Raw genomic sequence first — 15,551 nt, 5'->3', positions numbered from 1 at the left:
TCTGATCTACTAGTGAAGAAACAGCAGAACTGTTTTTTAGCACAGTTTCCACTTGCTTTCCCCATTCTAAAAAATAAAACCTGTAGTTGCACTTTTATTTAATAGTTCAATAATAAAAATTAACAGCTTTTGAGGACTTCTTTTGTGGCCCTGTAGTAGTAAGTGCTGCACAGTGTCTTTTAACCCTCACAATGCATCTTTCATCTGGGGAGTGTTATTGCATTTTGTGGTTAAGAAAACCACAGCATAGAGAAGAGTTCACCAATCCGATGCTGGAGTAGTCCTTCTGGCCTGGGTAGTCTGAGTTAGAGGACAGTGCTGCAAGGGTTTTATATTTGTAGATTCACTATATGGATGGTAGGTCATATAAACAGGCAGGAGTTGATCCTGGAGGCTGATTTAGAACTTCTTTGTATAACAGTAATAGTATTTGTACTTTATAACTGCTGGGACCACCACATTTTAAAAAATTTTTATAGAAAGATAACAAAGATAGGAGTGTTAGCGCCTTAACAGATGAGGCATTCACCTATAGTTTTATTAGCTGTGTTAGTAAAAATATGATTTATGTACAAGACAAGTGATTAAGACTAAATTTTCCCCTTTTTTATTAGAGAAACATAGTAAAGTAAACATAGGGTTTATAGTGAAGAAAAACTAACTTTTCTTCTTTAAAGCAGTGTTTCTTAAACTTTATAGTAAGCATCAGAATCATCTGGTGAACCTGTTAAAATACAGACTCCTTCAGAAGATCATCAAAGATTCTGGTCCAGTAGGTCTGGGATGAGGCCCAAGAATTTGCGTTCCTAGCAAGCTCCCAGGTGATGCTAATGATTTCCAGCTAATGAGTTTGGTAAGGAAACAAATATTGGTGGTTGTCCAAATTGTTGGCCTGACAGTGAAACTCCAGTAGCAATGAGCACCCAGCTCTTGGTTTTTAAACACGGTTCTCAATAAAAGGAACTAAGATTTTTTGGTGAAGTAGTTGATTCCAGAGCTGGGGCAGGGAAAATACAAGATGAGCCTGGAACTTCTGATCCTTGAAATTAAGGAAATGCTCAAAAAGTTTTTGGGAGCCATGCTGTGGCAGGCGTCCCACATATAAAGTGTAGGAAGATGGATACAGGTGTTAGCTCAGGGCCACTCTTCCTCAGCAAAAAGAGGAGGATTGGCGGCAGATGTTAGCTCAGGGCTAATCTTCCTCAAAAAAAAAAAAAAGTTTTCGGGGCTTGTTGAAAGGACACAGGAGCCAACTTGAGGGAGCTCCTAATGGCCGAAGCTGGAATGACTTGAGCAACAAAATGAATAATGATAGTATTGAATTTTAACCCATAGAATCAAGTAAGTATCCATGAGTCCATAGTGACATAGTTGAATAGATACAGGAGAATGGACACCCTTTCTTACAGAAGAATTCCAATTAATAAACATGGAAAGCAGGAAATAGAAAATCACCATTAGGCAAAGAGCACTGCAGTAATTATTGCAGACAAAATTCACCTGTGATGCTAGTGGGTGGAAAGTTTGAGGAAAATCAGGATATTTGCATAGCCTCAAAGTAATTCCCCCAAGATAATTATTAGCTACAAAGGAAAAATGGTAGCTTGACAGTGGAGACACCATGTCAACCAACTGATTGAGGTTAACATCACTAGTAACAGTGCATATGGACATCACGAACCCAGTGATGCGATGCAGTTGGAACAATGCAACATCACTTCTCTGATGTTACTCTTGCCAAAAATGCATAACATCTTTCTAATCATGAGAAAACATTATATGAACCCAAATTGAGGGCTATTCAGCAAAATAACTGACCAGTACTTTTCAAAAGTGTCAAGGTCCCAAAGACCAGGAAAGGTCACAAAAGACAAGTAAATACTGAGAAACTGTCACATATAGAAGACTCAGGAGAATTAGCAACTAAATGCAGTATGGGACTCCAGATTGGACCCTGGAACAGAAAAACGACATTAGTGGAGAAAACTGGTGAAATTTAAGCAGTCTGTAGTTTAGTTAATTGACTTGAACCAGTGTTAATTTCTTGGCTTTTATATTGTACTTTAATTTTATGAAATGTTGACTTTAGGAGAAACTGGATAAAGGATGTAAAGGAACTCTGCACTATTTTTGCAACTTTTCTGTAAGTTTGAAATTAGTTCAAAATAAGAAGTTTAAAAAAATGTGTTGGCTTGATGTAAATACTAAAGATGATTAGGGGAGTTGAGCTAAAACTGGGAATCAGTTATGCTACCCACTGTCAGAAATCTTAGCAAACTCTTTGATCCTTTGTGCACTGCATTTTACCTCTACATGGTCAGCCCAAGCCTGAGATACAAGTCAAGGGAATTGGGAGGGAGTAAGAAGGGGAAGAAGAAAAGGAAGATTTTCCGTACTCAGAAAATGTATATAGTATCTGAACTGCTCCAGGCATTGAGTCTTTATGTAAGAAACAGTTCCCTGAGAAAGTAATTGGAGTCCTTTTTGTTCCTAGTTTGGTACTTCTTCAAACTCCTTTTGAAAAATATGGAGTAAGTACAGTTAATGAACATACTGGGAAATGAGTGGGAAATTGCAGAAATAATAGTACTGACGTTATGACAATGGATATGGTGCAGAGGAGTGGGTAAGACTTAGAAACTTAGTTTTAAACAGACAGGAATATCTGGTACAAGTATAGAAATACCTAAGCTTGGCCCTAGGTCTCACTATTGAAAGCTGCATATTAACCTTAAAAGCTTTGGCTGCTGGTATTTTATGTTGAAACTGTAGATAGAATTTGAACCATGGACTTGTAGTTCATTAGGGCAAGGTAGATTGAAATATACCAGTAAATTGCTCAACCAGTTGTTCCCCTCTGGTATGCTAGCAATGCACACACACACCTGTGTTGTTTGTCGGTTCCTAGCCTAAGAGAACATTCTGCAGCTGTTTTCTAACTCAGGATCATATTTTTCTTTCGGCTTATCTCTTCTTCGTAGGAAGGAACAACGTTGTGTGTGTTAAACAATGCTAAAGATTGTCATCCGTATGCCTTCTCCCAGTGATCTCAAGACTTTCCCAAATTAAAAGTAGTTCCTCAGAAAACAGGATGAAGACGTTTTCCAGGAGCATTGTTTTTATAATTTTAACAAAGAATTATTTTAGATTATATGAGTTTAAAAAGACGAGCTATTCCTTTTTTTCATATTCCTTAATCTCCCATCATCTAAATTCCAAGCTAGTTATGAAATATGAAGCTACTAAGATTTTGCTTCGTATATGAAACTTATCAAAGAAACTGTCATACAAAAAAATAGGCAGTTTTGATTAAATAGCCTTATAATATAATACTCTATGGAAGAAAATATTTAAAATGGGAACTCAAGAAGTTTTAAAGCATTTATATTTTTTCTATGTGCCTATCTTTTGATATTACCTATCACATGAGGAGTTGGCTGAGGCCGAAGTCTAAGGGACATGTTTGCCTGGAGAAGTCACCCCAATCCTGATTCAGCCTGAAACTTCTATTATCCTACCACTAAAAAGAAAAAGGGAATTTTTGTCTATCAAAGGCAGATTTGAGCTTGCTTACTAACATCCATTCAGGAAATAGCAAAGAATGAAATAGAATCAGAATATTTAGAAAAGATGATTATTTAGTATGTAGTAAGCTGCCATCGTTAGTAGATGTAAATTTCAGTGGATTAAAAAGAACTGCATTTTCTATTTTGGTGTTAAAGTGCTATTTTCGAAATTTTTTTGTAATAAAGTTTTAGGAAGAATCTTAAATTTATTTTAGTTCTCACACACAAAAACCTGATTTGTCTTTTTCTTTTGTAAACATTTGTGCAGTAGGGAAGCTCTTTAAGCTTCAATTTTGGTCCACAGTTCTTGGTTAGTAGGTTTGAAAATAAAGGCGTTCCAGCTGCTTCTGTGGGCCTTCCTGAATTTCTTGTGCTTTCTACAGACCATCTTTTCATATCCACCCAAAAGCCTTTAGCCTTTACCCAAAGCATTGACTCCACTCTGGATTCCCTGCACATCTAGAAGTCCTGTAAGATTTTTCTCTCTGTGTCCTTAGGATTTGGCATAGGGCCTGGTGCATGGTAGTTTCCCCAATAACTTAAACAGTTATGTTTAATAATCAGTAAAGTAGGGGTGGTTCTCAAGGTAGTCTCAGCATTTCTTCAAGCCTGATAACAATCATGTATTTGCCTTAAATTAACTTCTTTTGACTTAAGCTAATGGAGTTGAGGAAGGAAGTAAATCCAGAATATCTAAATCTTTCTTTATGATGTGGGCACTTTGCATATTATCTGTAATTTAAAACATTGAAAATTTCTAAACCAAAGTTAGTAGCACTAGTTTTTTCTTGTTTTATTAGAAGTTCTGATTGGCAGGTCTACATGTCTAATTAATAAAAACGAGAGAGTGATATTATTACAGGAATGCTAGTTGTTGGACATCCTTCCAAAATGAGATCTGGGGAGGGGCATCTGCTGGGAATGGAAGTTGCCTGAGATAGCATAACGATTAGGAACCACGAATGCCTACTGGTTCTGGACTATTTAAAATTCTTTTGCGAGTCTAAAAGTATGTACTCTCTTTCCGGAAAAAAATGCACATATATACTTAAAAATTTTTATATATAATTTCAGAGGATTCAGGACTCTCTGAAACCTGTCTTAGATCTTTTTGTATGCAAGTGGAAAATTATGAGAGATGATTTCTCCCACCCACACCTCAATATATATGCACAATTGAAGAGTATTCTGTAGCTTTGCAAACAGCTTATGAAAGGGCTTTCTAAAGTTTAACTGTCACTGCTCCAGAAAGGCAATATCTTAACAGTGGCAAAGGCTACAGGCTCTGGAACCAGTCTGGATTCAGATACTGATTTTTCTACAACGACCTGTGTGACCTTGGGCAAGTTGCTCAGCCTCTCTTGTTTCCCTAACCATAAAATGGAGTTTTGTAAGGACTGCATGAGTTAATACATGGCAAGTGTTTAGAACAGATAGTGGCACTCAATAAGTGTTAGCTGTTGTTATTTAGTATTTTTATCTCAGAGGGTTAGGTACTCTTAAATACCTGGCCGTGTGAATTTCTCTGGGTTGTATCTTGCCTGGCAGGAGGGTGCCTTTTTCTAATTTGCACAAAGGCACCATATGAAATAACAGCATCCTTGCCCACAGATGCCTGCCTTTGTGGAATATGCCAAGATAAACTTTCTTTTTCATACCAGCATTAGGTAGGCCTCTTTACCTTATTTCTGGGATGAGATAGTTGCTAACAATTGAGAAAGACGAAGATCTATATCCTTCTGTAAGGCTTCTCTTTTCCTCGGTGTGTCAGTCACCTGCTTTGCCTCTGAGCGGAGTAACTGCTTCTGCTCTTTTTGTCCACAGTGTGAAAGTTTGGTTTTCCTATTAGTCTCTTTTTCTAGTCCATTGCATTTCCTCTCTATTCTTTTTTTTTAATTATAAAATATTGAATCGCAACTATGTAAGCTATCAGGATTTATGATACAGTGAACAATCCTGTACCTTCACCTAGTTAAAGAAAAAACATTTCCGATTATCTGTAAATGCTCTGTATACCTGCGCATCCCATCCCCTTCCCTCTCTCATCAAAGGCAATAATAATCCTTGTGCTTATCCTTTTCTTTTTAGCTTTATTGCATATTTATTCCTAAACAATATATTGAAACTTTATGTAAATGCAAACTATATAATTGTGTGTGCTTGTGTATTCTGCTACTTGCTTTTTATTTTTTAGCTCCATATTCTTGAGTTTCATCTATGTCTGTATGTACAGTATTCCATCATATGGCAATACCTCAATTTATTTATCCATTCTCCTGTTCACGGACAGTTTGGCTGTTATTTTGCTATTACACAAAGAACTAGCATGAATATTTTTTTTTTTATTTTTAAATGCACATGTGCAAATTTCTCTAGGGTATATAGCTAAGAGTGGAATTACTAAGTTACAGGAGATGCACACCTTCAGCTTTACTAGATAATGCCAAATTAATTCCAAAATGGTCATAGTAATTCATGCTCTTGTCGTTAGGGTATAAGGATTCAAGTTACTCTTTTTTCGTGCTGGTTATTCATTCAAGAAGTGTTTATTGGGCACGTACCGGCAGTAAATAAAAAGACAAAAAGGACTACTCTCGAGGAGTTTATATTTTAGTAGAGATAAATAGCTAAAATACTTAATATATCAAAATGGTATATGTGTAATGGGAAAAAGTCAGTAAAGCAAGAGGAGGGGATGTCATCCTCTTACTCTTATAGTAGTGTAAGGATTAGAGACTAAGGGGATGAGGTATAAGCAGGAAGCTCTGGGCTTCGTGTGGTGATCGACATAAACAGGGATATAGGTATGATGAGACTGGTTGGTTGTGATGCTCTCAAGCAGATAATGGCAGTGAAGCTGTGAGTGTGGGGGAGTGAAGTTTGAGAATCTGGCCAGGAGCATTTTCGGGAGGCCCTCTTTGCTCATCCAGTATTGATAAGGCTAAGGAATGAGTGAGGAGGCTGGAAATAGGTGATCTTATTCTGCACACTTAGTGCTTTGGGGCCCTCTTTTGACTCTTGCCCGAAGTTTGGAGAGGACCAGGGGAGGGGTGGTCTTGTCTGGAACATATGGAACACTAGGGTTCTGTTGATTCAGGAGTACTTGGAGCTGTAGTGTTTGCTTGACTCTTGAAGTTGGAGAAATGGAGGTTAGGGGAAGGGCGGATTTATTCTGAGCATTTGGAGCTTTAGGGCTTCCTCTTAACCCTGTTCAATGAGATGTGGAGTCCTGGGGGAGGGTTGGTTTTGTCTAGAGCATGTAGAGCCCCGTTGTCAAACTTGTTAATTTTTGCCAGTCTGGTGGATGTGAAATAATATCTTGCTGTGGTTTTAATTGCATTTCCCTTTTTCACTGTAAAAATCCAAAATTCTGTATCTTTTCAATATCAGACTTAGTCATATAACTTTACTACAAACTTTTGTGCTAAACCCCATGAGCATGTGGGTTTTATTCATCATTTGTCTGTCCCATGTACTAGATACTCAAGATTTCCCAACTCAGCAACTGAAACTTTTACTCTGGTGGATCTTGTCAATAGACCCTCAAAGAAATCTGTTATGCCCTGTGTTGTCACCACACGGGTCGTTCAGTCAAGAACCCTACCTTCTCTTCCCTCTGCTAGAGGAGCTGAATTGATAGCCCTCACCCATGCGTTGTTACCTAACCTCAAAAAACACATCAGTATATCTACACCAACTCTCTCTCACCTCGTCTGGGGCTCCCATCAAAATATAGGCCCCATGTTGCAGCACCGTCAGAGGCTCTTCTTCAGTTGCCCTTTAAACTTGCCATTTTAAAATCTGAGAATCACAACTACTATTGATAGTCTCTAAGGAAAATGCTTTGGCTTACCACAGCTAAGGCTCCCTCTGCTTTTCAGGCCAAATCTTTATACAGTTTTAACACTCACACCTTCCCCGTGTCCCTTTGCGGTCTCACAGGATGAAGCCTCAGAATTCATGAAAAGAACACTGGAGAAAGGCAGGGTATACATTGTACTCTGATGATCTGTGGCGCTCCCTGAGTGGTTGCGTAGTTAGTCCATACATCCTACTACCCCACCTTGTTTACTTGTTAGAGTCAGTATCATGAAGGAGTAAAAAGGTGACAATAAACATCTGCAAATTCTCACTGATTTACTGTGTATTTTCCAAGAATTGCTCAGGACTGTGCTGTACTTGCCTTCTTAAACTTACAATGTGAGTAAACCTATAAAGATAGATATGGACAATGAGACATACCCCTCTTGGTTTCTTTTTCAGCCTTCAAAAGGATTTTGTCCAACTTCCTATGGTTAGCTATTAAGAATATTATCTAGTAATTCTGTAAGCTTTTTTCTGGATGTATTGAAGTCTATTATGAAAAGGTTGTCACCATTGTTAATGTTATCCCACACATTATGGGAATAGCATATATGGCATCCATTTCACAGAAAAGATATACAAAAAATCTCTAAGTTTTACCAGGTTAAACATAATTATACAGACCTTATTATTCCCAAAGTGCAAAAGGAGTAGAAAAAAGAAATATAGTCCTAAAAAGAATTAAGCTAGTACAAATCTTAAATGAACCAAAACCCTTCCTAGTGCCTAAATAAGCATAAGAATAATTCCCAATGGATAATTGGTTTTAACCCATATGAAATTGTCATGGGGAAACCCATGAGACAATTCTCATCCATTTTGACTGACCCAAATGATTTCCAAATGCATGTTTCTAATAATATTGTGAGCAACTCAAAGCCCATATGAGTCGTCTGAAGTTTTATCATTTACAGGTATGTGAAGCATTCCCAGACCCTCCAACCAAGTCAGCATCAGCTACTTCTCTGTGACTGGGTCCTGATTAAGGTCCTCCTACGAAAGACTTCATTGGATCCACGCTCAAGAAGATTCTACCAGGTTTTCCTGACCCCCCTACATCGCTGTAAAGTGCCAAGGCCTTAAGACTTGGGTACGTGTATTACAACGGCAAGAGTGCCAGCGCCCACAAAAGACCCATTGGACCTGTCAGCTCCTCTGTTTCAGCAAGCAGACATAATAACTTACTGGCAAAGCAAAGTAAGCCAAGTGTCTCTGCATCACACCACCAACTGATAACACACAAGAAAAAATAACTAATTTAGACTAGAGCCCTATCTTTTCTTATGAAGCTGGGATTTGAAGGAGCTATTCTGAGATCTGTGCTGCTAGTAAGTGACTGATAACATTATAGACTGGATCGGTCCCTGAGTTCAGAGACTGAGTTGCGATTGAGTGAAAAATAGACAACGAAATCTTGAAGAATTGCACGGAGGTGCAAGCCAAATTTAACCCTCTCCAAGTAATGTTGGTTGGACTGAGAAATTGCTAAACCAAACCTGTAATAGGACTGCTTATTTGGGTGTCTCTCTTTGTCATTGTTGCCTCTTAACTGTTACATTGCTTTCTGTGTTGTCTCTCTAGGCCCAGATGTTCTCAGATAATTCACATTGCCCTGACTGTGGGCAACTGTGGTTCCCTAGTTTAGAACTAGGCCATTGGTTGTACCAAACTGAGCTTGTTGAAAATGAATGTTACCAAGTATTCTTAGACCGTATTAACAGAGCTGATTACTGCCCTGAGTGTTATCCTGATAATCTTGCTACTAGAAGCCTTGTTCTGCCTCGGTCTTTCCCACTCGAGTGGGCTCCCCAAAATCTTACCAGGTGGACCTTTGAAAAAGCTTGCCACCCATTTCTTCTGGGTCCTCCACTGGTTAGAAAAAGGATACATGACTCTAGAGTAGCTGGCTTTAACCCTGCATTACAGTTAATCTTGACCAGAACAGACAAAACCTTAAACAAAAAACTTGGCCAAAACAAGTAACTTCTTAAATGGTCAAAATCATGGAGACTTTAGAGGATTTCGTAATAGTAGCCTAAGGAAGATAGAAAAGTGACTCCTTTCTAAATCTGATCCAGACTGTCGCTACTTTGGGGAACTGCTTAAACGGTTGGATCTGCCTACATGGTCTACACATATATTGTTCAGCATGATTTTAATCAGTGTTGCAGCCAGACTGTTCGTGTAGATCCAGACTAATCCATGCTTCCTATATTTTGGAATTAGTTTACTCCTCCTAAAAAGCTCCAAAGCCTAATTGTTGACATATGACAAAGTTGACCTGAAGGAGAGGCCCCATACCGTGTGCACCGTAATGGTATTTCTAGTGTTAATTTTTGTGGGAAAGGATCCTCATTGTAGCTGGATTTTAGATTATTCCAGTAAAACAACTAGACATTATAAGAGGAAACTACATTGTTCTAACTTCCACCTCTTATACATTAATCAGTGATGATATATATATATAAATATAATTTATTCATATATAACCATTTATTCATTATTGGCTCTGTTTGGCCCATCCTCAGTGTGGCTTCAACATTATCAATAACTGGTCACTGTCAGAGTCGTCACATTCTATCAGGCAATATCTACATAGATTACACAGAAACATTCGGAAATGCCACTGAATGCACTTACTTGGCTCTACATAAACAAAGACTGTACTGTCTTTGTGGTGACTGAACTTAGAATGTTCTTCCCTGGAAATGGGAAAGTACCTGTACTGTGAAATAGGTGACAAAAGGAGTTATCAAGCTCAACTCCATATATGTTATGAACAGTGTAGGGGAAGCATCTTAGAACTAAGAAGGTCTTGCCGGACATCAGCCACATTCTGGTCTTCACTTGTTTGTGAGAATCATGGAGCCAGAGTTCAGGTTAAGGAACTTAGAAAAAGCTATTGAAAACATCCCAGAGGCCACTGAACAATGTTAAAATTCCACTTAAGATGCTAGATAATCCAGTGCTTGTGTAGCAACCCAATGTTCTCAAGGTCTCAGATTCCTTCTTTCCTTCCCCGCTGGGATCCTTATCATGTTGGCTTCTGTCCTCATAGCTGTTTCCTCAATGAGTACAATGTGGCTTGTTGCTGCTCCAGACATTTCAATCCCAATCAAAGGCTGAAGTAGGGAACAAAAAGCTTTCTCCTTTCAAGTCTCTGTCTTTTATTTGGGAAGAATATCTTTCTCTAAAGTCCCTTACGGGTTTCTTCTTACATATCGCTAGAAGATACTGGTTCACAAGGAAGCCTGGCCAAGGGGAATGGGGTTGGCATTGGCGGGTAGGGCACATTGTCTCTCCTAATAAAATTAGGGCTGTTTTTGGAAGGAAGATGTGAGAAATGAATGGCTGTTGGTATGCAACAAAGTATGCCCGCCACATGTTGTGAAACCTAAAGTTATTTGTTAGTCTGTATAAAGAATGGAGCCCAGAGATCTACCCTGTATCTGCCTTATGTCTATCATGATATGAAGTTCTCTTCTGTTGTATTGCTGAATAAACTGTGTGGACTGCTAAAGTGAGTGAAGACTAGTTAGTTTATCCTTAACCCTTGGCTAAGAACTCCTTCACTATCCTAAAGCTCTTTCTAAAAAGTGAAAATTTGCTTTGAGGTGTTGTGTTTGAGGATGGTGTTACGATCAGTATTTTTCAGACACATACTAAGAAACACTCTACATATGGGCAATTTTAAATATCAGCAAAATAGAGAGGGGTTGTTTTGTTTTTGTTTTAACCAATCTCTCCTTTAAATAGTAAGAACAAATTAAATGAATTTATATTATTGATTCTTAAATCAATACCTGGAGGAGCTTGTCCAAACATTCAAATTTCTTGATCTTAGAGAAATTTTGATTCCTTAGGTTGCTCGGGGCCCAGGAGTCTGCATTTTATAAACAGTGCCTTCAGACATTGTTCTGCAGGTGCTCTGTGGACCGTACTTTGAGAAATACAACAGCAGCACATCCATGGTGTTTATCTGGCTTAAAAGCATGAGAACTGAGTACTCTTAATACTGCAAGGCAGTGGTAGATAATTTACTTTGCTAGTGACACACAAAGAGGTTTCACCTCAGACTGAAGGTTACTGTTGGTATTTCACGTTATAACTCCGTCACATTTTTCTCATAATTAAAATAATTGGGACTGTTGTAGCCCTCCCCACCAACAGGTCTATGTGATGTCATTATAAGCTATGTGAATATATGGGCAAGAGAAAATCAAAATACTGATTTTAATATTACATTAAGAAGAATACTTTGCCTTCAGACATGACTATATTATCACATACCTGTTATATGGTCAGCTCTTAGAAATAACATCGTGTGTAGAGTTCATAAAACAGAGCAAGGGAGAAAATTTAGAAAGCTTTGTAGCTTTTCAGCTTAGATCTTTTTAGTATGACTTCACTTAGCTTAAAATATTGCATATTATTCTAGAATACTCCACTACCTAGTTATGAATAATGAATTTTAAAGTTTAAGTATGTTCCTAAAGTTCTCACGACAAATGACCTGGAAGATCTTATCCACTATTTTAGATGACGTGAGCCATATTAATCTCCACTTTCATGCTATGGAAGAGTTGATAATATTACTTACACATAGTGGTAGCCATTCTCCAGTGAGTTTTATAACTATTTCCTGTTATTTTACAGCAGACCTGGGAGAGGAAGGTTAATGGAAACATACTGGGGCAGACTGGGAAGAGGAGGCTACTAGAAAGGAGGTCTACCCTGGGTTGTGGGTGACTGAGTTAAGATTCATCTCTAAGTTATAAGAGAAGGAAGGCCAGCCAAGCAGGCAGGCAAAAAAGAATTCCATGGCATCCTAAGAGTATGTGGCAATCAGTGTGTTAGAGATATCTGTGAAAGTGAGATGAGCCATACCCCTTCCATCTCTTCATTCTCCCCCAGCAGCCGTGAGTCTCCATGGAATCTTGGGAACACAGCTTGTTATAGAGGAAAAATAATGGCCTTGCAGCCAGCTCACCTGAGTTTGTCTTCTAATTCAAAAATTATTAAATGACCTTGGGCATCTTAACCTCTCTCTGTCCAGTTTCTTCATCTGTGAAATAGGTAGTGTAATAATACCTACCTCATACTATCGTGGGCTTTAACTGCGATAACGTATGCCAGTTGTATGGCACGTAGTAAGTTTTTAGGACTAGGAAAGGTATGGGAGAACAAGGCAGAAGTTAAAGCCAGGGGTAAGGTAGAGTCCTAGTTTCAGAACAGAGATTAAAGCCAATTGTTAGAACTTGATGCTGAATTATCCCAAACTTCTTAAAGCCCTTCCAGTGAAGGACAAGATTAATCTTGGGACAGCGGTTGAGCCTGTCATGAGTCAAATGGCCTTACATGTAAAGATTAAGAGGCCTGGAGGGACAGATGACCTGAGGCCAATGCTTGTCATGTTTTTTAGGCCTGTTTATAATCATAAGTATAGTAGATGTAATTGCTGCTTGATTTATTATATCACCTGAGACTTTTCACACGCTGAGATAAGCAGTTTGAGAAAAGTTGAAGGATATGTGCAGATTCTGCACATATGTGCTAGAGTCACATGTATATGCTAGAGTCACAGTTCAAACCTAGGTTCAGGGTGCTTTGTGGTATTTTTACTGGAAGCTTTTTTTTTAGTGTCATGGTTAAAAGCTTGGGTCCCACAGCCAGCCTACCTGAGTTCAAATCCTCTCTCTGCCTTTACTGCCTGTTTGTTCTTGGGTAAAGTTCTTAACCTCTCTGTATCTGGGTTTCCTCGTCTGTAAAATAGTAGGAACATTAATAGTCCGTACATCCTAAGGTTGTTGTGAAGATTAATGAGTTAATACGTAAAGTGCTTTGCTGCCTGGCACAAGGAAGGCCTTCAATAAATGTTAGCTATTACTGTTGTGTATGTTTCATATGTTGTTTGTCTCCACAGCGGGATTGTAAACTGAGGGCCGAGATAACTGCTTTTTATCCCTAGAGCCCCAAATGGCATCATTTACTAAAATAAAAGATGGTTAAAAATAGAAAAAGATATGTACTTGTTGGGCCCTGACTACCATCCATTTGTCGTGATGACATTTATATCTAAACTACCATCCTGGGTTGACTGATTCTCTTCTGTCCTTCTTAGTTGCTCAACTTCTAATTTCCCTCTCCTCCTTTTTTTCTCTTTAAATTTACATCTTAGTGTTGCAGATACCACTGCTTCTTGATACCCGTCTCTTCCCTCTTAACCCAGGTCTTCATCCCTTCCCCTCACCACCTCCTCCCTGGTCCCCTTGGCGGGCCTGGAGGTTTTCAGGATGGAGTAGAGGTCAGGTGAGGTCCTGTTGCTCTCCCAGCCCTGATTTTGTTCTCACAGGCAGCTTTTCCTTGTCCTGTCTCCTCCCACTTGATTGTGACAGAATGTGTGGGAGGCTGTGGTTAAAGTGTGCCTCTGTAATGTAAGTTCTTTGCTTGTGGACTCAAAGAATTAATATTACAGGTCTTTCTTTTTGATTTTTACATTTCCCCACAGAAGCTAATGTATTTTATTTTATTACTCATTTAAAAAAATTAGCAAGCCAGCCCTGATGGCCTGCTGGTTAAAGTTTGGCGCGCTCTGCTTCAGTGGCCCAGGTTTGGTTCCCGGGTGCGGAATCATTCCACTGGTCTGTCAGTAGCCATGCTCACACAGAAGAACTAGAAGGACTTACAGCTAGAATATACGACTGTGTACTGGGGTTTTGAGGAGGAAAAAAAGAGAAAGATTGGCGACAGATGTTAGCTCGGGGTGAATCTTTCCCAGCAAAAAAAAAAAATAATAAAAAAATTATCAACTATGTCAAACATATCGAAAAGTGAAGAAAATAACACTCACCTGTGTACCCAGATCTAAAATACATTAACATTTTCCCACATCGACCTCACTTTTTTCTTAAAGATACTTTACAGCTTCAGTTGAAACCCACTCTTGTTGCCATCCTATTCCTCTCCTTTCTTCTGCAGAAGCAAGCACTAAATGGAAGTTGACGTGTATCCTTTCTATTCATGTGTTCAATTTTTAAATTTTATGTATATTTAATGTACAGAGCAATAAAAAGGAATGTAACACTTTTAAAACTTTATTACTCAGTAACAAATTTATATATAATCGTGTAATATGCATCAATTTGTAGAGTTACCCTTACAGCACTTTAGTTTGTACTTTGGGGTCTGCTAAACTTGGTTGTGTGACTGCAGTGCACAGGTCATTTGGTGTGCCAGACAGTGAGCACCTACCAAGTTGTCAAAGCACTTACCATTGGTACGATGAGATGGAGCAGAAAGGGTACAAAAAAAGAGCATTGGGCAGCCACATTTGCAGAGGAAAATTTGTGTCCCTCTTTAGAGAAAACCTAGGAAGTCAAATTAAGGAAGGCATCCCTCAGCCTACCATCTGGTGCATTCTCAATAATTGGAGAATAAAACTTTGTAGCTTTAACCTGTTTCAAGCCCTCACAGACACAGTTAAAGCAAAATGATACAAGTTTTTCTGCAAATTTCAGGGTCACAGGGAAGTGGAGATAACTGCCAGTGATGGGACTGTTTTATTTAAGTGGAAAAATGAATCATCATAATCTCCATGTATGGGGGCACTAGAACCAACATTTCATGATTGAACTTGAAAGGGAGTCACTAACAGTAAATGTCTTTTGTGCAGTATGAACCCCCTGGGTCTTCATCAGTTCCTTTTTGCAAAAGATACTGTCAAAGGTATCTTTTTTGGACATGCTTATGCAGTGGTTTTTCTTACAGCTGCGGAAAGTCTCTACCAACCCCATTTTCCTTCAGGAAGAGGCTTGGCCTCACTTCCATTAAGCAGTCCAGAGGTTCCTGATGTACACATTTCCTGGTATGGATTGGACACTGTTGAAAAGATTGATCTGCCTCTGGGACAGAGGCCTCTAGATCTCCCAGATACCCCACCATGTGACTTCTTGCGAGAATGTGTGGAGAAATTCTGTGTTTGTACCACTTCTTGCAGCCTGGGGGGAATACCATTTCAGCTGCAAGCAGTGATATGTTACAAAGGTCTGAAGGAAATGGGCCACAGGAATGATGTGTGCCTCGTGGACAAGACAGGTGTACATTGAGCATTTGTAAGAGTAT

General features: G+C 38.8%; 1 protein-coding gene across 5 annotated transcripts in view; it reads left to right on the top strand.

Moving 5' to 3' along the window:
• TOR1AIP2 (torsin 1A interacting protein 2) overlaps positions 1 to 15,551 on the top strand; it is a 36,574-nt gene that overhangs the window by 6,793 nt on the left and 14,230 nt on the right. For 2 of the 5 annotated variants that reach the window (XM_046681710.1, XM_046681708.1), the window contains exon 2: positions 8,345 to 8,627. The exons of 2 other annotated variants lie outside the window; for them this stretch is intronic. The gene's annotated coding sequence lies outside the window, so the exon portion shown is untranslated. The remainder of the gene's footprint in view (positions 1 to 8,344; positions 8,628 to 15,551) is intronic. One more of the 5 variants, XM_046681709.1, reaches the window with a different exon arrangement.

Source organism: Equus quagga, chromosome 13, assembly GCF_021613505.1.
Source record: "Equus quagga isolate Etosha38 chromosome 13, UCLA_HA_Equagga_1.0, whole genome shotgun sequence".
Lineage (NCBI taxonomy): Eukaryota > Metazoa > Chordata > Mammalia > Perissodactyla > Equidae > Equus > Equus quagga.
This window is presented reverse-complemented; position numbering and strand designations above follow the sequence as displayed.